Genomic DNA, 24,414 nt, shown 5'->3' with positions numbered 1-24,414 from the left:
AGCTATGGCATCTCGCTTGCACTCGAGAGGGTCCACGTACTGCTGTAACCTCGCGCCCCCTCTCAACTTTTCCGTGAAGCCGGGTAGCGTAAGCTGGCATCACGGTCCACTCAGAGACCTCGGCGAGCGAAGCGCAGCCCCGCGCTCCGGTAACGCCGCTTGCGCCGGAGCGCGCCACGCATGCGCAATGGCGCTCCCTCTTGCTGTCGGAGAGGGGCGGACCGTAAAAAGCGGCCAGTTGAAGCTATGCAATATCTAGTAAAGAATTGTTCTCTTCCTTCTTATGTGACCAATCTTGGGTGATCAATCAAAATGAATCATGTCTTTAGATTTTGTGCGCGCGTACATGCGTTCGTGCACGGGCGCCGCATACCTATCTCGTGTGGGTATAAATCCACCCAGCATGCAAGGTAGCAAGCCGACAAGTGAGCATTCAAGCTAGCACACACGCACGCACGCACCAAGGCAGGCAGGCAGGCAGGCAGGCAAGCAGGAAGGCAGCAAAGCAGGCAGGCAGGCAGGCAGGCAAGTAATCAAGCAAGTGAGAAAGGAAGCAAGCATACAAGCAAGCCAAAAAGCCAGGAAGCAAGCAAGCAAACAAGCAAACAAGCAAGCAAGCAAGCCAGGAAGTAAGAAATCAAGCACCCAAGTAAGCAAGTAAACAAAAAAGCAAGCGAGAAATCAAGCAGGAAAGCGAGCAAGCGAGCAGAAAATCAAGCGAGCGAGCCGGCAAGGAAGCAAGAGAGCAGGCAAACGAGGAAGCAAGCCAGCGAGCGAGAAATCGAGCATGCAAGCAGGTATGTCTAAACAAGCATACAAGCACCCAAAGCAGCAAGCAAGCCACCAAGTACCGGCTCGTGGGTGTGGCATTTTAAACCTGGAAGAGAAAATAACGGGAATGGTAACAACTTAGATATTACAACCGCAACAACAAAAATTACTTGGGTGTCACGACATGACATGGACACATTAGACACGGCTGCCACACAGTGTCAAATCATGGCCGAAACAGAAAAATTACTTGGGTAATACGACAGATTACTTGGCTAACAGAAATCTTGCGCATGTTTCAAAATTGTGTGAATTTGGATGTGTTTTTCCGAGAACAGCATTTAGGTTAATTACGAAAACCACTACAGCCCGAACTATAAGTAAAGAAATTAATGTGTCCTAAGCAATCAAGCATGCTAAGAGAGGCATCCTAAGCAGTCATACAGATGACGACTGTGGCGTCAGCTACAGCCGTCCAACTTTTGTTACTGCAGCGTGGCAGCAATATTAATGACAAATTGCTTAGCATGGCACAAAGGGTGCCATAAACACTTCAAACGGAATAGCATTATTATGCTCATTTCTCGATTTATATATGGTTTCTAGTAATCCGTTATTTGCTGTGCTCTTCATGTGCCGGCGGAAATACGGCTTCACTGCCACACAGAAGCTACGACTGAGGCAGACTGAAGCAAGGGTTCTTTTTTATCTGTAGTAAGGATCAAGGGCAACTGAAGTGCACAAAGGAGGACAATAATACCATGGCGTAGACGAAACAAATGATGGGCATCTTTAGCAGCTGCCGCGCCTGCGTAGTAAAGTTCCTTCTACCGCCTGCTGGTGGTAGCATATTTGACCAACTCCGTAACCAGCCATGCCTGCAACCGACACCATCACACCAAATGAGCTCACCACCGAAATTAAAAATGTTTCAATTTTCGCTAATTTACCTACAATTTTCGGTAATTTACTAATAAAATAGGGTCGGGCCACCGAACATAGAAGACCGGCACCCCGGCCCCCGAAAAGGAAATGACCTGACGCCATAATGGATAGGTCCCCGATCCAGTGTCTCAGCATTATAACTCTCCTCTACCAAAAACGTATGGATCCAAACCTAGACAAGGACAGGCGATACAGCAGGATTGCGTTCCTTCGAGGAAACTTCTAATTCATGACAGCACAGTATACTCCGGGATGTGCGAAGCTACGAAACTGAAGTCGGAGTTGACTACTCGGGCCATGTTTGTGAGTTCATGAACCTCCTGCGCACAGGAACGAATACGTAGAAGTTTAGAGCCATCATCTTGGCTCTTCGCCTAGCGGAAATATCGCTTAGTAGCATAAACATTATTACAGAATCTCAGGGCATTAAATTCTGGCTGCAGGCAGAGTACCTAAACGCATCGGTAAGACACTCAGATCCACACTGATGACAGTTAACAACATCTCATGGACGCCAGTACCCAAGGGTCTGGAAGAGAACGAACCACCGACGATGCCCCCGAACTCACATAGCGTGCACCTTGCTTCACGACTACAGTACTCCCCTCCTCGAAAAACGTACACAACACCTACCCATCCTAAGTTGTGGAATATGACGGTGGATGGGTCGACGAGCTTTTGATATCTGTTATGGCTCTGGAGAAATCTGCAATTAAAGCGAAAATAGCATCAAGCAATTTTGTTTGCCTTGAAATTGTAACACAAAAAGACAAAAAAAAAATAAACCTTATTTGTTTGCAGAAAATACAGATTCGGGAGAGATGTACATGTGCTCACATTTAGGCTGAAGTATAAAAACTCCTGTATTAACCATTCTTGTCGTTGTGACACGAGCTATAATTAAATGCTGGAGGAATTCCAAAGGCGCGAACATTTGTTGAGATATGAGAAACATCGTGCCGTACACTGCCTGCAGGTAATGTAGCTTATGAGTGTAAACAAATTTTCGGAGAAAACCTTTAATCATTTATGATAACCATTTTGCGTCACTCTTATCATGCTTGACGGGAAAAACTTTTTTTTTAGAAATTCCCGAGTCATAATTGCAAGAGAGCGAGTGGGATAATTGTGGGCTTTAACACGCCGAATCCATACCAGGATAATGAGGCGTGGCGTAGTGCAGGGGTCCGGATTAATTTCGACCACCCTGGACCTTTAGGTGCACTGAAAGTTCGAACACAGGCGTTTTCCCTCTTCGCCTCAATCAGAAAAGTAGCTACAGCAGCCACTATCGAACTATAAAATGACGTGTAAGAATTATTTCCAAGGGGTCATTTCCGCACTTCCGATTCTACGCATGTTTACGTTGATGGTCATGGCCCATGCCCTAAAATTTTTGTTGAAGGGCCTCCCTTTATTTCAAAGGCCTTTGAAAATGAGAGGATTGAAGACCTCCTATTAAAGATCCCACGTGGCACAGCTATGCCACGCATCATGTCCCGCGTTAGAGTGGGCGGATGGGCAGACGAAATTAGGGGAGGGAGGTTGTGCCGCCATAGAATGATGACGCGTTATACAAACACGCCCCTTGTACAAACACGTCCTAAATAAAACTTTCATACCGTGCTGAAGAGAGGCGTGTGCCAACACTCCTTATGTTACGAGGGTAAGATAGGAGCACCGCGTAAAATATTCAGTGCAGCCCGGTTAGAACTTAATCGGTAGGAATAGGAAATCAATTAGCTAGAACAGGTTTTCTTCGCACAAACAGAAACGTTCTTTACACTCTCTTAACAAAGTGGTGGAGGGCACCGCGCACGCTTTTCGTGAGCACGCGACCTCAATGATGTCAAACTGTGAGCCCGCACCCTCTTTCGAACTCTGGTACATACGCAACGTATAAACAGCAACAGATGCTCCAGAGATCACCACTGGCTGAGGTGCGCCACCAGCGTCACCTTCGGGGTGCGATGCGCTGTCATCGGCGGTCGTTTTGTTTTAAGAAACACTGGGTTAGTCGATGGAGAGTTCGTCAGATGTGACTACGTCTTGGTCCGCGAGGGCAAACTCCATGCAGTTCAAGGCGCGCGGCATGAGGTTTGCAGCGCAAGCGGACTCCCACAGCTGCTCTCACCCCATAGCTACCGCGGGACCACGTGCTGCGTAACCGTATCCCCTGCTGCTGCTTCGCCTCCGGCATAGCTGCTACTCCGTGAGAAACCTCCTTTGCGGAAGCAGTGAAATTTCTTCTGCGACTACATGTCCCTTCAGGATCTGCTTGTAAAAATTTATCCTTCACCAGCGGCACCTTCAAGTCTATTAGGTGTTCAGCGGTCCGTATGTCGATGAGGAGATGCTCAATTACATTGAGGCGATAGTGGACTTCGAAGTTTGCTATCACTCCCTGGCACATCGGCTGTAGCGTAGCTGTTGCATTTGAAGGAAGGAAAAGGCGGTCTATAGCGCTTACATACGCGTTGCCCTGGTGTGCACTGTTATTGTACAGCAAGAGCGGAACTGTGCACGCTACTGGCGCTAACAGCACCTTAGCGAAGCCGCCTAGTTTACTAGACTTGCCAATGACAAACAGGTCCGGCTTGTCCGAGCCGTCCCTGTTGGCGCACACCAACTCCGTGAGGCGATTCTTTCTATTTTTTTCCTTCCTCACACTCGACAGCCTTCACAGCGAGGCTTTCCGCTGGAAGTAACTAAAAAAACAGCCCCGTTTCATCAGCGTTTTAAATGCCCCTATGAGCGTGTCTCAAAGATGCTGCCACTGGGCTGTATCATCTAACGCTGGATGCCGTCCTCGTCGACGGACGCAGTTTCGACGCTGCACCGGCTTTTGAGCCATGGCAGCCATCCTTTGGCTTCAATTTATCGTGACCAAGAATATTCCCAAACTGCTGACCTTATGTAGCGGAATAGGCACAGTCACCGGGACATTCTGAGCATGGTAATCTACTAACCATTTGTAGAGCGCCTCGTCCACATCGGGATAAGTTGCAGCGCGAATTCTTTTCTACTCATCGCTGCCAATGTCACCATCCAAAATGAAGTCAATGTTGTTTGAATTTTTGATGATGATCGCCAGTGTCGACTGCGCAATGCCAAACTTAGGCGCAATGTCAGTCTTGATATTTTTTTCGAACTTCATCTCGAATCGTGCGTTTCTCTTTACACGACAACACCTTTTTTTTCACCGTAGATGTTCCGGGTTTGACTGGACTCGACATTTACGCTTCGCAACAGAAGGCACCAGGAAGAAAAAGTTCAAGCATGCCTGGAGACCACTTTAGAAAACCAGCCAAGAGTACGCCAGCCCTGAGAACAGAGATAACAAAGTCTGACTTACATGCAGTGCCAGAGCCACTCACTCACGTAACGAGCCTCGTCAGCGAAGGACGGAAGGTTGAGCGCTTAGGCAAAACGTTAGTAGAATAGTTATTCTAGTAACGTTAGTGGCGCAGGTCGCTTAATCATAGCTATCCCTTGATTTAGCTGCTTGCGCCGCGCCATCAAAAAGTAATTAAGAGTGATTAAGCAGCATTAAAAGAACATTAAGGAGCAACACACCTCCTGTAGCAGCCCAGCCTCTTTTAACATGGAACACAACTTCTTAATTTACGCGCATGCGCCGTCATTGCATAATGTACCAAAAGTATCTATACAGAACCAATTGTTTCCCGCGGTAACGATTTCTTCCTGTTCCTGTTCACAAGCCGTCATGTCAACCCACAGAACATAACTGGGTTCAGCGCTTGTGCATGGCTATACACCTCGGATTGTCGTCCTGCCTCGTCACGATAGCTAACTATTCATTAAGTGCTGCGCCCGTGTTTCGCTCTTCCTTCCTCGTCTGTTGTCCTGGAAGGGCAGCCTTGGTTTTCGGTGAAATAAGATCTCCGTCGGTACTCTGCACTGCCTGTTGCTCGCCAAGCTTCCTGTCGGCTGGCCTGGCCAGTTAGGCGACGCATCAGCGCACGTCCTCGGCGTTTCTCTTCAGCTTGCATAGTTTGAGAAGGAATGGGCCAGCATATAGGAACAGCCCAGGATTGATACTCCCTGAACGGCGATGATGTCATACAGTCCCTTACAGCTGATGAAAGCAGGGAGGTTCACCTACGCCGGCAGCTCCTTTTCTATGCCCTGTAGGCCACGCGAGGTTCGTGTAGTTGACAGGAACGACAACCACATATGCTATCGCTGCGGCTGCGTGGCAGACGCTATCCCGGAACCCGGGCTCCACGAGATGCCTATGCCGGCAGCTTGAGAGCGCTGGGCTCGACCTCAGAGACGGAGGCCGGCCTCCGTTCATGGCTAAGCCTGCTATTTTTTCTGCCCATACCTTGAGATCCTACGCCTCGGTCATGCGTGACGGATGAAGACGCTTATAGCACTCGTTTGGATTGATATCGTCAACGCTACACGTAGTAGGAAGCCTTTTGTCTGACCAGTGAGACTGCAGAGCTACATTTTCAGTCATGATGTGCGGAAGTGGCTTAAACGATGTAATGGGCTGTGTTTGGCCGTAAGGCGACATGTTAGGTACAATATATTTTATTGGCAGAAATATTTGTTGATTTGAGGTAAAACAGTTTTATATGAAAAGTCATCGATAAAAATATTCCGCGGAAATCTAAGACACAATGTGCTAAGCCGCGCTGTGCGTTAACGTGTTTTGGTATTCAGGATATTTTTCACTGAGATAGCACGCCCTTTGGTAAAAAATCAAAAATGTTCAAGTTGGCACCCGTTTCCCGGAGGAAGTTCCTAAGACAAGTGTGGACTGATGGGCGAGTTGGTATTTCGACATTCTTGAATTACCGCGCACTACAAACAGGACACAGCGTCCTGTCTGTGTCCTTCCCTGTGTCCTGTTTGTAGTGCGCAGTAATTCAAGAATTCATAAGACAGCGTTATTGGGGCCCCCAAAACCACCGTTGGAGATCAGGGGGTCTCCAAGGATGCAGGCCTGTGCCTCGAAAGTGTCTGTATCTCGCAGCAAAGAGGACCACATCCATAGCAGGTGATTCGTATCGGCGTCTTCGGCAGGAGCCGTACAGAAGTGTCAGTTGTTGATAAACGAGCCATGGTATCGGGGTGGCTACGCCAGGGTTACCGCAGTAGAAGGGGCCATCCAGACTCGAAGACTACGCAGCAGGACCGCCTCCCAGCGAGCGAGCCCACTGGAAAAGTCTCTTCCACACGATGGGATGACACCGCGCGTGGCGCGATGGAGATCATGCGCGACGGAGATGGAGAAACTGTTCATGTGGGTCAGTTGTCAGCAAGGGTAGCGGTCGTGGAACTGACGTAAGGTGACAGGAAGTATCCGCCGCAATATAAGCGGTGATAGTACTCGCCAGATCCACAACACTCGTAGAGGGCAGGGGTACGTGATCTCTTGAAGGTCTCTTGAGACAGACGAGTTGGAGGCTACAGGGCGCAAATCTCGTACGGCCGCCTTTGACTCCGTGTAAAATTGTGCAGTAAACCTTTTAGGGGCTTGAAAAAGTGCCGGATGGCGGTAAGTTCTGCCAGCATAGAAGGCCAGGTGCGGAGTGTTTCATAGGCGCATTTTTGGTTCGCTTCTTAATGAGAGGGACATTCGACAGCAGTGTTAAAACGCTGTCATGGTCCCAAGCGTCCACAAATGCCTCTACAACCTGGGGCTCGTTCACAGCCGCTAGTAATAGTGCACCTGCGGATTGCGAGTCTGCATTTCCTGTCGACCGACTGTGGAGTCGAATGAGCGGCCGGTTCTCGGCCACTTGATGGTACAGCCAGGGCGGCCTAGTTGCGGGGTGGGCCGGTAAGGCGGGTAGAGAACGCCCCATGTATATCGCCAACGCTGCTGCCTCCGCAACAAAATAAAGTTTGTGCTGGCGTGCGGAGCGGCGCTGATGTACAAGCTCATCCGGGGTTTTAGGTTGAGCTTCTGCCTGAAAAGATGGTATTGGCTTTATTTGAGGGAGGCAGGTGATCGTCCGTACTGCAGCTCTATTACTTGCTTCAAGTCGGACCCACTGCGCTTGGGTCATATGCTGGAATTGAGCTTGATAGACAAGTCAAGGCTGAAGTATTGACTGCACCAAGAGTCGGGCTGTTTTCAAGCAGGAGCCTCCAGACTTTTGTGAAATCTGTAGGATTCTGTTTTAGATTACAGTGGCGGCAAATAATGTGGCGGAACATATTCAGTCAGTAAAAGTCAGTGAAAAAAGTGATCAGCTGCTTCGCGTGTAAACAGGTGTGAAAATTATAAAAAAAAGGGTACGAATATTAGAGGGGGCAATTCCTTGTAATCAAAAGCACTCTTTCAAAAAGAAGAGGTGTTTAACGTACCTTTGCTTAATGAATTACACTGTTCCTTCGGTCTGACTTCTTCTTTCGCTTTCAACCCTGTAACGTATTTTGGAAAGCGCGAGGTATTTTATAAATCGGTAGAGTGACAACTATATTACCATACAGGAGTATGAAGACGGCAGACTGTCTCAGAAAAGGTAGGACACCTCTGAAAAACACATGGTCTTAAAAGTGAATATTAATCAGGGAAAGGTTACTGAGCACCTGCAGGTTCACATAGGTCCTTGTCGAGGTACAGAAGACGTCATGAGGGCGGCCTGTTCGAACCGTAACAGTGGCTTGTATGGACATTTGGATTCGGCGTTTTTGGTCCTCTGTTTAGGAAAGGAACGGCCCGTACAAGCTTGCTGCCAGTGTGCCGCTTCCTACAGCAATGGGGCTAACATTTGTTCAAATGCATCTGGCCAGTGTTACTCGTGCTGTGATGAAATTAGTGCATTTCTAACGTGAATGAAACAAGGTTGGCTTGCAGTGGCTGTTCACGTGAGGCTAACGCTCCCAAGCTTAACCAGCGGGTGTTCCGTTGCGAAGGCTGAGAAAATGTAAACACGAACGAACTTTAACATCGAAAGAACCTACGCCAAGGTCCTAATTGTAGCCTTCATTTCTTCAGGCAATATAAGTGTTGAAGAATGTTCGTTCAGATACGGTGCACTGGTCCGGTAATAAATTCTTACTGCGAACTACTATATGTCTACCCCCCCCCCCCCCCTGTTATCACTCCGGTGAAGCCACATTACTCGGTGACACTGCGGCGCCTCTTTTCGCCACTGCCAGCCCCTCTTTAACAACTATTCTTCTACGTTGTTTTTTACGCTTAACCACGAGGACATAAGCGGTTGCCTGTTTATGCGTGCACGTGCGGGGAGCAGAGATGGGGAAGGGGGTATGCAGGCAAAGCTATAGGCTTCATGCTCTCGCTGATTACATGTTTCTTGTTCTGACTGGAGGATTACTAGTGGACGTCAAACAGGCGAATGCTACCTGTCTGGTGGATACTGGTCTAGTTGATTTGGTTGTGTCTTATACTTACAGCAAGATGCTTACGACTCTGGAGGGAAACAGACAGCCCCATGTTTATTCGCTCGAACAAATCTCGAGCCCTTCCAAGTTTTATTCAGCTGAATGGCTCGGAAGTATTCTCAATGGCAACTTACGAACAAACGTGGTTTATTTTGCACTGCGGAGACTGCTTCTAGCTTCATCGGTCTTCCACCTTCACAAAATGAAAGAGTTGTGATTGTTTTACCTTTTATTTCCCCCTAGCTATGGGATAGTTTTATAGGGCTACGATTGCCGACTGGAGTGACACCCCTTACGCGTCCGCAATTTTGAGTCATGCAATTTCGTAGTTGAAGCTTCCGCTCTGGTTGTGCGGGCGGCCACTACGGGGCTCTAGTAGTAGTTGGAGGTGTGTGGAGATTTCTTGGCAATGGTGTGTGCCGGGAGGTTGATCTGCGCTCGGAAACAAGCCCAGCTAGGTGTCCTGAGAACGCGGATGGCGAAGCTTTGGTATTCACAATCCTGAGTGACATGAAGAAACATTCCCGTATGGTTGGGCAACGCACGATTTAAGTCAAGGTGCACACTGTGGGATGTGGTTAAGATGGCGAATGGTCAGGACTCGGGACCACACCTACCTGCCCAGCTTGGCGCTATTCAGCTAGTTCATAGCGTCCGACATTAGTCGCCGTCTATTAAAGGGCGTTAGGTCGGAGAAGGTGCATGCAGCTTAAGTGCTTCTGAGAGTAGCATTAGTGAATACTTACACCTCGTCATGTTCTTTATGATCAACTAAAAGGCGAAGGCACTTTTCTCGAGCCACTACCCGAATCTGAGAGATGAGATAGTGGTGGGGCGCTCCTATGGGCAGTGGTCCGTGGGGGCTCGTGTAGTAGGGTCCAACGCAGTATTCATGTTCCTCTCCTGAGTATATCATCTTGCCCTGTATTGATTTGTTCTATATGATGTGAGATCCGTAACATGGACCTTTCTAGTAAATTGCCAAATGGTGAGAGAACTGCAGCTATAGACAATGAAGGTATCTACAAGAGGCAATTCGGTGAGCCATGAGCACAATTCGTGCGCCGCGAAACAGCGTACAATGAGCCCACGCGGAAGCACACGGACGAACACAGTGCTAGTTTGGTGGTGTGCTCCGCGGAACTTGCTAGACCAGCGGTGGAGGAAAGAGTTTTGCGGCTTATCATCTTCAAGCATTAAATTGACCGGGACTGCTGTTGCAACTGCTATTCCCTCGGCGGAGAAGCCGAATAGTGTCATTCCCTAGGTGGAGCTGGGTATCTTATATGTGCAGGGAAAAAATCTGGTTCTGGTTCATACACTTTCTGCCATCAAGAATGAGTTGTTTTATGATTACTATGGATAATTTTATTTAAAACCTAAATTGAAAGAATTGGAAAAGTAACTGGTACGAGATATTATCTGATGTATTATACCACGCTGCCATGTTCACCCAAGGTATATGTAACAGTAAAGTAATACAGTTCACGCGAGATCGGTAGTCTCAACTAGAAGCCATATTTCGATTTAGCTGAGGACAGGAACGCAGGCGGCTGCGTATTTCTAAATGGTAACTGCAAATTTCAACAGAAAGGAGTATTGGCCTGTCACCGACAAAAAATCATTCAAAGTAAAATTGAACAGCCGCTGCTAAAAGCCCTTGAGAAATGCCATTGAGCTGAATACACGGGCGGTAATTATAATGGCGGTATAAATTGCCCCTATTGCATCTTAATTTATTTTTGGTGGACTTGCTCTTGTTCAGTTGCTGTTTCTCGAAAGCGCCTATCCGTCACTTCACCGCCCGTTTATATGGCATACCTGTAATGCATGTGCATACTTTCTGGTACAGAAGAAAACGTTTGGGGCGATCGCCTGTTTCAGAGTGCAGCTCTTAAGCGCTCGCTCGTCTGGTTTTACGTCATCTCTCAGCCTCGGCTTCAATACGGAAAATAGAGAGAGTTGGACGACGAAAAAATGGCGACAGTGTACAGGAAGGCCGGTATGTCGAGGCCGCGCGAGATATGCTCCCCGGCAGCGACGTGCTACCAGATTACACCATAGTATAGGGACCGGGCGGCCGTTGTATGGCACCGCAATCGCTTCAGCGAACAGTGCCGCCCGTGATGAAGCGCTCATTAGTGAGAACGCCGGTGGCTGTCTCGCTATTCCCAGACGAATTAGTTAGGGCTATACTCACGTACGATCCCGAGAAATGTCCTCTTTGCATGGCGATGTCAACGTGGGTATACGTCTTTCAAGAGGTTTACGCTAGACAGCTCTCACTAAGGGGACATAACACCCGCTTTGTACTGAAGAAGGCGCACTGACAACCTCAGGCCTCAGAATTGAAAAGAACCCCAACTTAGCGCTACAATTTCTAAGGATGTTCCGCCGTCTAAACGGTCACCAAGCCCTACTTGAGGTGACCACCAATTTATATCATTTTATGGAGTAATAAAAAGAAGCGAAATGTAGGGGATGACGAAAATATCACAAAGACACGTCAGACAAATCTACAGCAATGTTTTAGAAATCCCTACTTTATAGGGAATGGTCGGGTGTTTTTGAAACAAACAAAAATAGTTCGTAAAAACTAGAAAACAAAGGAAACCAGGCCGGTGGAAATAGCGACCTCTAAACAAAATGCTAAAAACAATCCAGGTACGCCGCGTATAAGCCAGATAGCAAGTATATACATGAGAAACAATCGAGCCACGCATAATCAAGCCTGATCGGGAATTGTCGAGACAAGTACGTATTGCCCATTCGTAGGGATTGGCCAGCGGCATTTGACGCCACATCAAGGCAGCGCAAAGCAAGCACGAGTTCGTTCGTAGGCGACGCAAGCAGAACGAGCGAGAAAGCAGAACCAGACCACACTGCAAGTAATTCCACTAATGCATGCTATCTAGCAATACGTACGCGACAATAAGTTCCCTCGTAGTCTAAGCAGCGCCGGCTAACCTTGCGAACGTGATGTCTCGTACAACACAATGGGGCTATTGGATTTAGACTATGGTACTCAGCGTGGACTCCCTGATAAGCAGTCTGCCATATATCTGTACGGCGTGGTAACGCCTTCGACTATCCGCGGACTGTCCGGGGTGATCTTGAAACTGTAAATGGACTTGACCTAATAGCTCTTATTCGCACCCACAACGCCAAGGGTAACAGGCAAGAACGGCCGTCGGCGGCGCGAAAAACTCGGAGTAGATGTCCCACGTAATGCATTCACTGCTCGCTCCGCTTCTATTGAGCGAACGCTCTCTGGAGTGGCGGTCAAAGAAGCATTGCAAGTTACTGCGAGTAGAAGGTGAAGCACTAAACTATGCACGGAAGAAACGGCCCTTTCCAAAATTCGAGAAGTTCGCGTGACTGCTCATGCGAATGTGGCCTGTGCGGCGTGATTAAGAACTTGACATGTGGCAGACGGCCCGTTACTCCAATTCTATGTACCAAATTACATGCACATAGATTATTGTAGCTGGTACCGACAGTAAGAGATTACCAGACAGATAACAGGAAACGGTATTAGGGAAAGCTGTAGACTGGGCTAGTTGGTAATTCATAGTCATCAAATGTAGTGCTAAAGAAACAGACGGGACGGAAAGAATACACACGGACGAGCGCTGGAAGTTAGCGCTCATCCGAATGTATTTTTCCCTCCCGTGTGTTTCTTCTGTGCTACATTTGTAACTAGGTGTTAGGGGAGCTAAGACATAGAGAATCCACTATATCTGAAAAAAATGCTGTACTCCCCGGGCTTTGGAGGAAGATGCCGAGCGCACTGGTGACTCAATGGGGCGCGACCAGAAAGTCGAAAGTTGGACTGTTATGACCACCTTCACCTGCCTTATGATGATTCCTTGGAACGAGTCATTCGTACATCAGAAGGAAGCATAGCAAAGAGGTCATGCGTTCTGCTCATTGGATGCTGCACCGAGAAAAGGAAATTAGGGAATACACGTGGAATGAAAAGATTGCGGGTTATTGGCGGATCCCTTTATGTAAAATTTCCCCGCATTTCCCCGAGGGGAAGCATGTGAAAGTGCGAATGCACGAGTTGAATTTGCGCGGTTCGGTAATGTTCGCGAAAGAGAGATCACACACACACACACACACACACAACTACAAAGAAAGAAAGATGCATTTATTCACAGTCACCTATTTGTGTTGTCGTTGTACTTGATTGCTAGAGCGGATCTCAGCTTTGAAATTTCGTGTCAGTACTCCTTTAAGCGGGTGCATTAGCCCTTCTCACGCCGGATTCCTGGCCAATCCCCCACGTGGGTATGTGCCATGCACAGACACCTATTTGTGTTGTCGGTGTACTTGATTGCTAGAGCGGATCTCAGCTTTGAAATTTCGTGTCAGTACTCCTTTAAGCGGGTGTATTAGCCCTTCTCACGCCCGATTCCTGGCCAATCCCCAACGTGGGTATGTGCCATGTCAGCGGCCAGGCAGCGCGCGCCCATCTCCCCCCGTTGCCAAGGAAGACGAGGAGATTCCTGGCCAATCCCCCACGTGGGTATGTGCCATGTCAGCGGCCAGGCAGCGCGCGCCCATCTCCCCCCGTTGCCAAGGAAGACGAGGAGATTCCTGGCCAATCCCCCACGTGGGTATGTGCCATTTCAGCGGCCAGGCCGCGCGCGCCCATCTCCCCCCGTTGCTATGTGGACCCGCAGCTGTTGCTATGTGGACGGACGGCGGTCGCCGGAATTCAGGGTCGCTTATAAAGTGCATTCGCACTTAAAAACGCTACGTTGACAGTACTCTGACGAACGGTTGCTGCTTTCGGTGTACGGTGACTATGAAGCGGAAGAAGCGATGGAGTTATCATCAACGGGCTTTTTTTGCAGTCTCTTCTGCTGCTTTTCAGTTTCGCTCTTGAAGTGAGTTTATCACAACAGGTGGGACAGGCAAAACAGTCAATCATGACTACGACCGGTGATGTCTCCGCTTAGACAACTCGTCCGAGACCGCTCTTTCGAAAATAACGTGCTATTTCGTGGATTATTTCTGTGTCAAGATGGAGGGCATCAATGTGCAGTTCTGATGCCGTCAATGGTCGGTGTTTGGCAGATGAGTAAGTTTTGCTGGGTTACTTGCGTGACAGTATGGGCACCTTTTGGGGCAAACGGGGAGTGTACCGTTTACGGTGCATTTCAGGTGTGTATGATGCGTCGGTGAGAAATTTGATAAAGATTTCACTGAAGTGTGCTAGCGGTGATTAGCGCTCAAATATCCTACCGAAGTTTTGTTTTGCGGCCGGTCTCTTTGGTCCTTCTTATACCGGTGGCGTCGCATCGCAAGTGGGAGTATTGGCGACCGTGTCGACTGTTCATCAGGCGCCAGTGGAGGTTGTAAATGTGCACTCTCCTGTGCTGTCCCATGGGCCGCCTCGTTGCCCGAGCATGACGGCTCATGTCCCTGTACCCATCCAATCCGGAAAGGTGTATTATGTGGCAACCCTGTCAAAACAGCGTGCGTTTTACGTCGCGTTCACCGAAGTCCACAATTTGAAGGGACTAAAGAAGGGGCAAAATATTCTGCTCAAGATCTCAGTTGAGCAGTTTCGTTCATGTTACATGGTGGTTTCTTAGTATGGCAAGAAAAAAACAATATTGGCATTCCTGGCCAAATCGGCACCAATTCAGGTGGTCAAAGTTTTTACTTCCCATCGGCAAACCGGTTCACTCTATTATTGCTGATTATTCTACAATGAGCAACGATTCGGAGAGCCCGTTATAGCCCCGACGATGTTCTTTGTCTAAAAAGTTGGCCCGTTTGGGCTGTCTATTTGCCCACTGAGGTAATGCCCGAAAAACCGACATTGCACATAATGCACTGGATACCCCAGGAGTCACCAAAGTACAAAGGCGGTCATCCAGTCCCAGAAGGCCAATCATACTCTTTTAGTTAAAAATTGTTGTCATTCGGTTTGTAAACAAGTAAGCATGTGCATTGGTCTGTTTTGAATTTAAACAAAATAGAAGACAAATTAGACCTACCGGAATTCTCAGCCATAAAATGATCCGGTTTCTGAAACACCCTAATATTGCGTGTAAGTGTCCGTGCGCCCGTGAGTGGGTGCGTGTGCACGTTGACACTGGTTCTTGGATGCTTGTCTTAGGATTTCATGTCCTGTTTTACCCTTCATTTTCACAAGAGGTTCATCCGGTTCTTGTGTGTATGTTTTGCCTTCTATTTATACTGGAGTTGGGCACACGTTGATGGTGGCTTTTTTTTTCTTTTAGGCTTGTTGCCCTTAAGCTTGCATCTATTTTTCTCTTGGCATCTTTCTTTCTGCCTAAACAGACAGTGCCCGATGCTACGCGATTTTTCAAATACTTTTTTTTCTTGCCTTCTGCTGAATATATTGTGAGAACACGACCAAGCAGCAGTAAAGGTTTATCTAAATTATCTGTGAGCCTGAAAAACTGATGTGGAGGCAAAATCCGCACTGAAGGGAGATCGCAGTCATCGTTTACCTTGCAGATTTTGATCAGTGCGAGTTTGCTCTACCAAGGATCTTATTACTTCCTCGTGTGCGTGTTTTTGCTTATTTACTGCGAGATTTCACGATCCGGAATGCACCCAGGAAGTCTTTAGTTGAGCTGGTATTGTTTCCTGTTTATTCTCTTGCTGAGAACCCTTTAATATACTTGAAGTATTTAAAATCTGCGCCATGCTTCCACTAAGTTATGAAAAAAAATACCAGGGCCCAAATGCAAAAAGCAGCTATTAGTGCTTGTGCGTATGTCGAAGGAAATGTAAAATGGATTTATCAAAATTCAAAGATAAATTAGAGCGATGAAGCTAAACGCAGTAAGCTAATGAAGCTGTTAGGGGGCGTGAAAACGATGTGTGATACATTTTTGATCGAGGCACTGACTGATTAAGAAACTCCGAAACACCGAGGCCTTTCCTGAAAGTGTGGGATACTTTGTAGAGGCAGAAAATGCAGTAAAACACCCTAAAAAGCATGCGCGAGCAAATAAAAAGAAAAAAAAACAAGAGCAACGAAGTTTTATGCGAGGCAGCTGCAGCATGCGAATGCGGTTAACGGCTTACACTTGAATTTAAATGTGGTAATGGAACGGACAGATTTCGTGGCGTATTTCAGAGCACTCTGCCGGCGAGCACGTTCTAGCTCGCGTTGCCCCCTTGAACTAGCCTCCACTGGTTCAAGCCTTATTTGTGCAAGCAATTTAAAATTAGTAGTTCGAAAATCCCATCTCGAGTTCTCGCAAGCGCAGAAATAGAGAGACCGCTGTATAATATTGGGAGGAACGTCATTGTAAATACCATATGCAGGAACGCATAGATATGCAAACACTTCAAGCGTATTATCTTGGAGGAATAGAGAGGAGGAGGGGGGAGAACGGGAGCAATACATCTCCGTCATTTTATGGGCACGCCTGTCACGCCATATTGCCACAAGTTTTAAAAGTGAAAGCCTCGAGTTGCCTTTCTGCGGAAAACTTAGCGGCAAATAATGCGTCACAAATATCCTACCTGAGTGGCGAGACGCACATTCATGGTTTGAAGCCTCTGCGGCTTCACATGGTACTCCGTCAGTTTCGGCGCGACTTTAATCTGGACATTCTTTTCTGCCTCAAACAGCCGCTCATAGTGCTGGTAGCTTGCTTGGTACTCCGCAATCTGCAATTCAAATTCCGCACATTAATGCGATAACGGAAAGGCTTGTTAACGAAGGTCAGGTATTCCAAGTATTAATTGTTTTGAATAGAGCATGGGTACACTTACCTGCCCGTGCTTGTGCTTCATCATGTGATTTCTGACACACTTGATAATGTGCGGTAAATCACACATGAGGTGTAGAAACGCACCGTCAATGCATGGGTGAGCAATCTTGCACTGGGCGTCAGTGAGTTTTCCACTGATACCAAGATGTGTCCACATTGACTTGTTGTTTCCTGCACCATCACTGGTCACTGCTACCGCTTTAGCACGGTGGTGATTCAACTCCAGCACCGCTTTCAACACAATTTTTGCCAACACCCACCCTGGTGCGGCGCCTTTTCTTGCATAACTTACAAGAGGCTGAACCCATGGCTCACACATGGGGTTAAACAAGATGACCGGAGCATGGTCTGCCAATTTGTTGGTGTCGGCGGTGGCAATGTCACCATAGTTTACGAATCCATCAATCTACCAGGAAGCTCTGCTGAATTCCGTCGTTTCCCTACGAATGACCTCGTCAATTATTACGGTTCCATACGTATGATGATCCGGTCTTTCAGTCATGTGTACCTTGATGCTTTCGAGGGCAAATTTGTTCGAGCCGTACTCACATGGCAGCCCCTTCAGTAGCTGCACAAGGTGACTCGCACTAGGGAGAGGAAGAACCTTCATGTCTGACAGTGTTCTATCGCACTTTGGACTTGTCAGTCGCAAAAGCAAGCACACCATGATCCAGTCAGTCGTGTACCTATGACCTCGGGATTATTTCGCTGCCTGTTGCATGAACGCTGTCCGCATAGCCACCTTCTGTATTTCAGGCAGCTCTTGCACGAGCTCATCAAGGGACGTTATGAACGCGTCCCTTAGCTTCTCACTGAGCCGCTTCACTTCCCGCTTTTTGCGCTCACGTGCTGCGGTGGCACGAATCCACCGTTTCCTCAGCACACTCGCTGCGACGGGGACCTTCTTTCTTTCTGGCAAAGATGCCTTCTTCTTCAGGTTCTTAATCAAAGGGATGCTTATATTGCAAACACATTTGTCCGCATCTGTCAAAACTAAGCAGTAGCTGTGGAACAATATGCCCCAACTTTCACCCCTGCTCTGCTGGTGGCAACATCACTGCTAGAGCAGCCTAGGCAAAATTGTTTGCTGTGTACAATCTGTAGCAGGGCTTCTAGATCTTGCACAGAACGAATCTCTACATCAAATGACGACTGTCGGAGAAGCTTCTCGTTTGCGTGGACAAGATATGTGATATCGTCCCGCACAACAACGCTCTTCGGGATTGTGTAGGCACCCGCGTTCATTCCGGCCGCGCAAAAAACAATTTTCCGACGCTGCCCCGGTTCTTCTTCGAGGGCTGCCCTTTTCCAGTTGGCTGGGAGCCGTATTGCTGTACTATTCTCCACAATCTCAGCAAAATCGGTGCATTGAAGGGAACAGGCGCCTCATGGTTGGACAGTTCTTGTTGCTCCGTGGGCAAATGCGCTCCGCTTGTGACCACCTCGTGCACAGACGCTGCGTTTCTCTTTTTCAGAGATCGCCGCCGAGTCTGCTTCCTCGACAGGTAGCTGGAAAGGCTGGAAAAATTAACGGGAATTGCCCCTTCCTTCAATGCCCAGTAAGCACGGTCGATCTCGACGGCTTTAACCCGCCGCGGTGGTTCAGTGGCTAAGGCGTTGCGCTGCTGAGCACGAGGTCGTGGGTTCGATTCCCGGCCGAGGCGACCGCTTTTCTGATGGAGGCGAAAAGCAAAAACGCCCGTGTGTGCGAGATTTCGGCGCACGTTAAAGATCCCCAGGGGGTCAAAATTAATCCGGAGCCCTCCACTACGGCGCGCCTCATCGCTTGCGTTGCGTCGGCACGTTAAACCCCCACAATCAATCAATCAATCGACGACTTTACCGTTAATTATATGCCTCTACTCTTCGCAATGTCCTATTGCAGAAAATGAAGGTAACATACCTTGCACGTTTTGCTCAGTTCTTTGTCCGCGCGGGGGATCACTCTTTTCCATTTTCCGAGAAGCTCCGGGTCAGATGGCGGCGCAAAAAAGTGACGCTTCTGAGTGTTCTTTCGGTATCCGCTCGTAAAGCCAGGTGCGAAGCACGTTGGCATTGCGGTAAGCCAAGTTCACCAAAGAAAATGTTGAGGGAGTCACGAAATCCTCTATAAAATCCGCACTGTTCAATAACGTCACAAACCGAACGCACTCAAAGGGCAAATCGCGCACAGGGGTCGACAAACGCAAGCGAAACGCAGAAACTTGAAGAGCAGGCACGCAAGTACGCCGCAACTTTGAGCTAAAGCGACTGCGCACGCTTATGTTCTCTTCTGCAAGAGAGGTCTTTGAAGAACCACACGAGGGGCACAAAATTTCATTGTTTCTTCTGTTTATTGTAACTGTTTGCTTCCAACAATCTACACGATTACCATTTGTGTGCGCCCACCCACGCACGCACATCCATCCTGCGGAGCTGCTTAACTAGGAAAAGTGGTTTTTGCCTTCCTGCTCCGCTCGAAAGGATAAGCACAACTGAAACCGCATGTGAGCGTCGGGATGCCAGCGCGCAAGAAAAGCTCGGTGCGCTTCAACCCAGTACAGGTACGGAGAATTATCAGCACCACATGAGAACGTTTACTTTCCGGAGCGCGCTTTCCACGCCGGAGGGGCCCCGTTAACGCGCACAAACAGTGCGCGTGCGCCAGAAAAAAAAAAGGATGGGGCAAAATATAACACAACCCGCAGCAAACAAAAGTACGTCACCTTAAACGGCACGTAAGGTTAAAAGTCCCGTGATTTTCTTCGCTGTTGGTCCCTTTTGCCCTCATGCAAATGTCGAGAACCGCCAGCCGTAGCGTTCCGGCCCCGGCATCTCCGGTTCTCACCACTTCTGGGTGCGTACTGCAAAAAAATACCTGTTCTCGAAAGTTTGTCATCATTTTGTTGCGGCTGTTCCAGTGCGCGATTTATTTGAAACGGACCGCATGAAATGATATAATGTACGTGATTTTGAGCGGACCTGGCTAAAATATTAAGAAACACAGCGTTACAAATGAATGTTCGCGTAGCAGTGGCTGTCAAGTGTGCACACGAATCCGCTTGCCGTGCCAATCGTGAAAATTCATTGCTGCACGAATAATATTTCCTAATAGCCATGCCAAACAACTGCATGCTTTCTTTATGATAGGCATTCGCGTATCCTTCATAGTTTCAAAACAAACTAACAAACTAATTGTTCCTCCGGTTAAAGCTAACCCAAAGGCCTGGTCAAATTAGGGAGTTTGTTATTTAGATTTGAATTATATGTTTTCTGGTTATTATTGTGTTATCATTAGGAATTTGTCTCTTGTTCAATAGTCTGTTTTATTACTAGTTTTTAGCAAGAGATTTCCTCCTTCTCCTTCCAGTTGTACATTATTATTATTATTATTATTATTATCACCGAGCTTGTTCTTGTTCCTGGTTATTCATGTATTGTGCTGATACTGCGACTGTAATTATCGTAGAATTTTTTCTTTTTCTGCCGTTTTTATCATTAAAAGTTGCCATATTCACTTCATGCGTCCATTTGAAACTGAAAATGTACGCTTCCAGAATCTTGTAAAAACTTTCTTCTTTTCACTCACCCTTCCGTATAGTTACGCTTATTGTAAGATGTCTTCTTGCAATTGACCAGACATTACAGTTTCTATTGATTGTGTAATGTTGCCTAAAATTACACTATGGCATTTTACTCTTCTGTGAAGTTGTAGTTTCTTCTTATTTTTTCCTCACTCACTGTTCTTTTACCAGCTGTTGATGCATTTCATTGCTGTCTTATACCTTTTCTGTGCGCCAGCACGACTTGATTGTGTAAAGTCGGTTGGATTGCACTATTTTATTTCTAATCTTCTTTGCCGTTTTTTGTAGGTCTTTCTTTCTTTTCTTTTTTTTTGCTCACTGAGTGTTTATTAGCAAATTGTTGATGTACTACAGTGCTGCATTTTCCCCTCTGAGTGCTCCAGCACGAAGGCCTCCGCTGTTCCTGGGCACTATAATAAACATTGATTGATTGATTGATTGATTGATTATATTATTATTATTATTATTATTATTATTATTATATGTTTCTTGTATTTTGTTTTCATGTAACTACCCGTGCGCCAGCACTCAGGCCTCTGGCTGTTCCTGGGCACGTAAATAAACATGATTGATTGATTGATTGATTGATTATTATTATTATTATTATTCCCTATAACATCAACGGTGAATTACTTCCACGTGTGGTAGAGGTTAATGACCTAGGCGTCACTTTCGACAGTAAACTGAGCTTCTCTCCACATATTCAGGTAATTACTCGTAGAGCTCTTCGATCGCTTGGCGTTGTCTGTCGCGTGTCCAAGGAGTTCAAGGAGCCGATTTCTCTTCTCAAGCTCTACACAACTATATGTCGTCCTCAGCTTGAATATGCATCTGTTGTCTGGAACAGCACGAGCAAAACAAACCGTAAGCTTGTAGAAAGGGTTCAAAATAAGTTCATATCTATCTTCAACCATCGCTTTGGCGATAGTAGTAATTATAACCCTGGATCGCCCTCTTCATTGACGCTATCATGCTTAACTTCCAGGCGGAACAAGGCTGATATTCTCTCCCTCTTTAAAATTATGCACGGCATAGTGTCTTGTAGTGAGCTGCTACAGCATGTTTGTCTTTATGTGCCGCAAAAGTGGACCAGGAAACATGATACCTTTTGCAACCCCAATTGTTTGCGTGTCTTGTGCCCTGTGTTCCGACTGCAATGCACGTACAATCGGTACTCGGATTACCTTGATATATTTAATGATTGCCCTACTCTGTTTCGCAAACATGTCTGTGAGTTTGTATTGGCGTAACTGCCAACTTTTCTTCTTCTGCATTTGTCTTTTATCCTTGAGTTCATGCACTTAAATGACTTTCATTCCGTAACTTCAACATAAGCTATCCTTTCGTTTTTTTTTGTATTTTGTATTTTAATTTGTATTTGAGAGATGTGTACATTATGTTTCGTGTGTTTCTGTTTCCGTGCGCCAGCACAAAGGCCCCCCCGGCTGTTCCGTGGCACGCAAATAAATGATTGATTGATTGATTGATTGATTGATTGATTGATTGATTGATTGATTGATTGATTGATTGATTGATTGATTGATTGATTGATTGATTGATTGATTGATTGATTATCTGCTTGTAAAGCCGGCTGCGAAGCAGGTCGGCATTTGGTCAAGCCCAGAACATGTAAAAAAATAAAGCTTGTTGAGGAAGTAATGAAATGCTTTCGTCGCGGCCGCACTGTTCAGTAGCACCACAAACCGAGTGCATGAAAAGGGCAAGTTTCTCGCTCAAGGGTAAAGACAAACTCAAGCGAAAAGAAGAAATTTGTAGAGCACACACGCAACTACACCACAACTTTGGGCTCAGCGGACCGGCGCACGCAGTGAACGCTGCCGCCACGGCCGCCGCTGCCACCGACACAGCGCAACTCGCGACAGGAGCGCCCTCTCAGCGCCTAGGGTAAACTCGCGCACGCCCGTGAAGGCGCAGTTCCGAAACTGAAAAAGTATCTGTGAACGTTGAGTAGAGGTGTTGGTTTCCTGCAAGGCGATGGCATCGGAGGGGGGGGGGGGGGTCGTTTTGGGTGAAGAGGGAGAGCTGATGACGCTTGCTGTTGAACGAGCGGCAGTTCCATTGATTGACAGTAATGGTGTCAATGGGCGTGTTTGGCAAGATTCGGGTGGTGCTGGGGTTTCTTTGGGGGACTATCAAAGGAAAGGATGAGGCTGTCCGGGTGGTTGGACGGCGAGTTCAAATTTGGCTTGACGTTCTGTGCGAAGCATGAAGCTCTTGATGAGGAGAGCATGGGTTTTGGCTTAGGCGTTTAAAGAATTTGCCACGGCAACTTCATTTGGGGCAGCAATGCGTCCAGGGACGATTTCGGTGACACGTTCGATGATGCGGTCCTCGGAGAAGGGGAGGAGTTAGCGGGGGGTGGGAAGGGAGTTGCTTCAGGGCATCAACTTATTTTTTTAAATTTCGTCAAGTTGTTGGTAGAAGTGTTGTTGGAATTTTCGAGCGTGGCGGTGAGTAGGTGAGGGAGGTGGAGGGGTGAGACGGGCTTGGGGTGGTGGTGTGGGAGCAGCGAGAGGCGCGAGTAATTTAGCTGACCATCGCACCTGTGGTAGCCAGGTCATACCTAGGCATAGTTGGCGCGGCTCACTCAAACTCACTCTCAATTTTTTTTTGGTATCACCACTCCCTCAAACTCAGACTCAATGCTGAGTAGCACATCTGCGCTCACTAAAACTCAAACTCACAGAAAGCGCAAAACTCAGAACTCACTCGGACTCAAAACACAAAATGTACTCAGAACTCAAAATGCACTCAAGCTCAAAATGTACTCAAGATTCAAAATGTGCTCTAGCTCAAAATGTACTCAGAACTCAAAATGTACTCAAGCTCAAAATGTAATCAGTACTCAAAATGTAATTAAAACTCAAAATGTACTCACTCAGTACTCAGAATGTACTCAAACTCAAAATGGGCTCAAAACTCAAAATGTACTCAAAACTCAAATGGACTCACAACTCTCTCGTGCTAGGAGTTTATTCGAGCTCAGGTGGACTGCGATTTCAGCATTCAGAGTTTTAAAATTCACGCGTGGTAAAAATATTACGGGTGCAAATTCGTGAGCTCAAACTCTTTCATTCGGTACGACACGACACCGTAACTCCTGCGAGGTCAGAAACAAGTTTCGTTGCAGATTTATTACAGCTATACCTGCTGGGCATGGTTATTAGCGCTGCTGGCAAGCAATTGTACGTATATATTGGATACCAAACTCTTCATGTTGGCTCCGTGTTCGTGTTCATGACAGAGGCGGTCCAGACTCGACGGTGTGTTGTGGCCCTGAGGCTAAACAAACAAGATTGCGCGAGGGGACGTTCGCTCACTGCGCAGTTCGTTTACTTCGATGCTGTTTAGGGTTACGGTCCCGCGCAGTCTTGCTCTGAATCCTGAAAAAACTCCTCGTGTCAAAGCGAACTGTCCCCGCGAATCACTGAAGCGCGAGGCGTTCATGGGTATGCCATTGATTTTTTATTGCGTATACCGAGTACCCCATCCGCCTCCCCCGGCCAGGATCGTGTAACGCCCTTCATTTCCACAAAAATGTCACGGAAGTTCAACCTGTAATCATTATAAAACCGTAAATGTAGATAACTAATCAAACGAACTTTAAAAAAACTAAATGAAGACATAATAAGAAAAAAATCGAAAATGGCGAACCGTGTAACACGGGCGGGAGTTATGAATAGTCACAGACTGGGTTAAAATTCAACGTGATGTGCCGCTAGGGCATGTGAGGTATCAAATTGAAAATCTCGAGGACGGAACTCACGTGAGAAAAACAGAAAAAATGCTTCAAGGTCACAATCATGACTTAGTTATCGTGAGTCATAATAAAGGTTGGACTTCATAATCATGACCCGTAGGCGTACGGCGTCTCAAAATAACTGATTTGATGAGGGAAATAACGTTGGACAAATCAGAAATACATCGTGGTAGTAATGGTGACATAGTCTCTG

The 24,414-nt window shown here is 47.2% G+C and overlaps 1 pseudogene; it reads right to left on the bottom strand.

The window, feature by feature from the left end:
- Positions 1-16,407: 16,407 nt before the first annotated feature.
- LOC144157842 (uncharacterized) lies at positions 16,408-18,933 on the bottom strand (annotated as a pseudogene).
- Positions 18,934-24,414: the final 5,481 nt, after the last annotated feature.

This window comes from Haemaphysalis longicornis, unplaced genomic scaffold (genome assembly GCF_048455015.1).
Source record: "Haemaphysalis longicornis isolate Haplotype H1 unplaced genomic scaffold, Haemaphysalis longicornis Haplotype H1 scaffold_10, whole genome shotgun sequence".
Taxonomy (NCBI): Eukaryota; Metazoa; Arthropoda; class Arachnida; order Ixodida; family Ixodidae; genus Haemaphysalis; species Haemaphysalis longicornis.
This window is presented reverse-complemented; position numbering and strand designations above follow the sequence as displayed.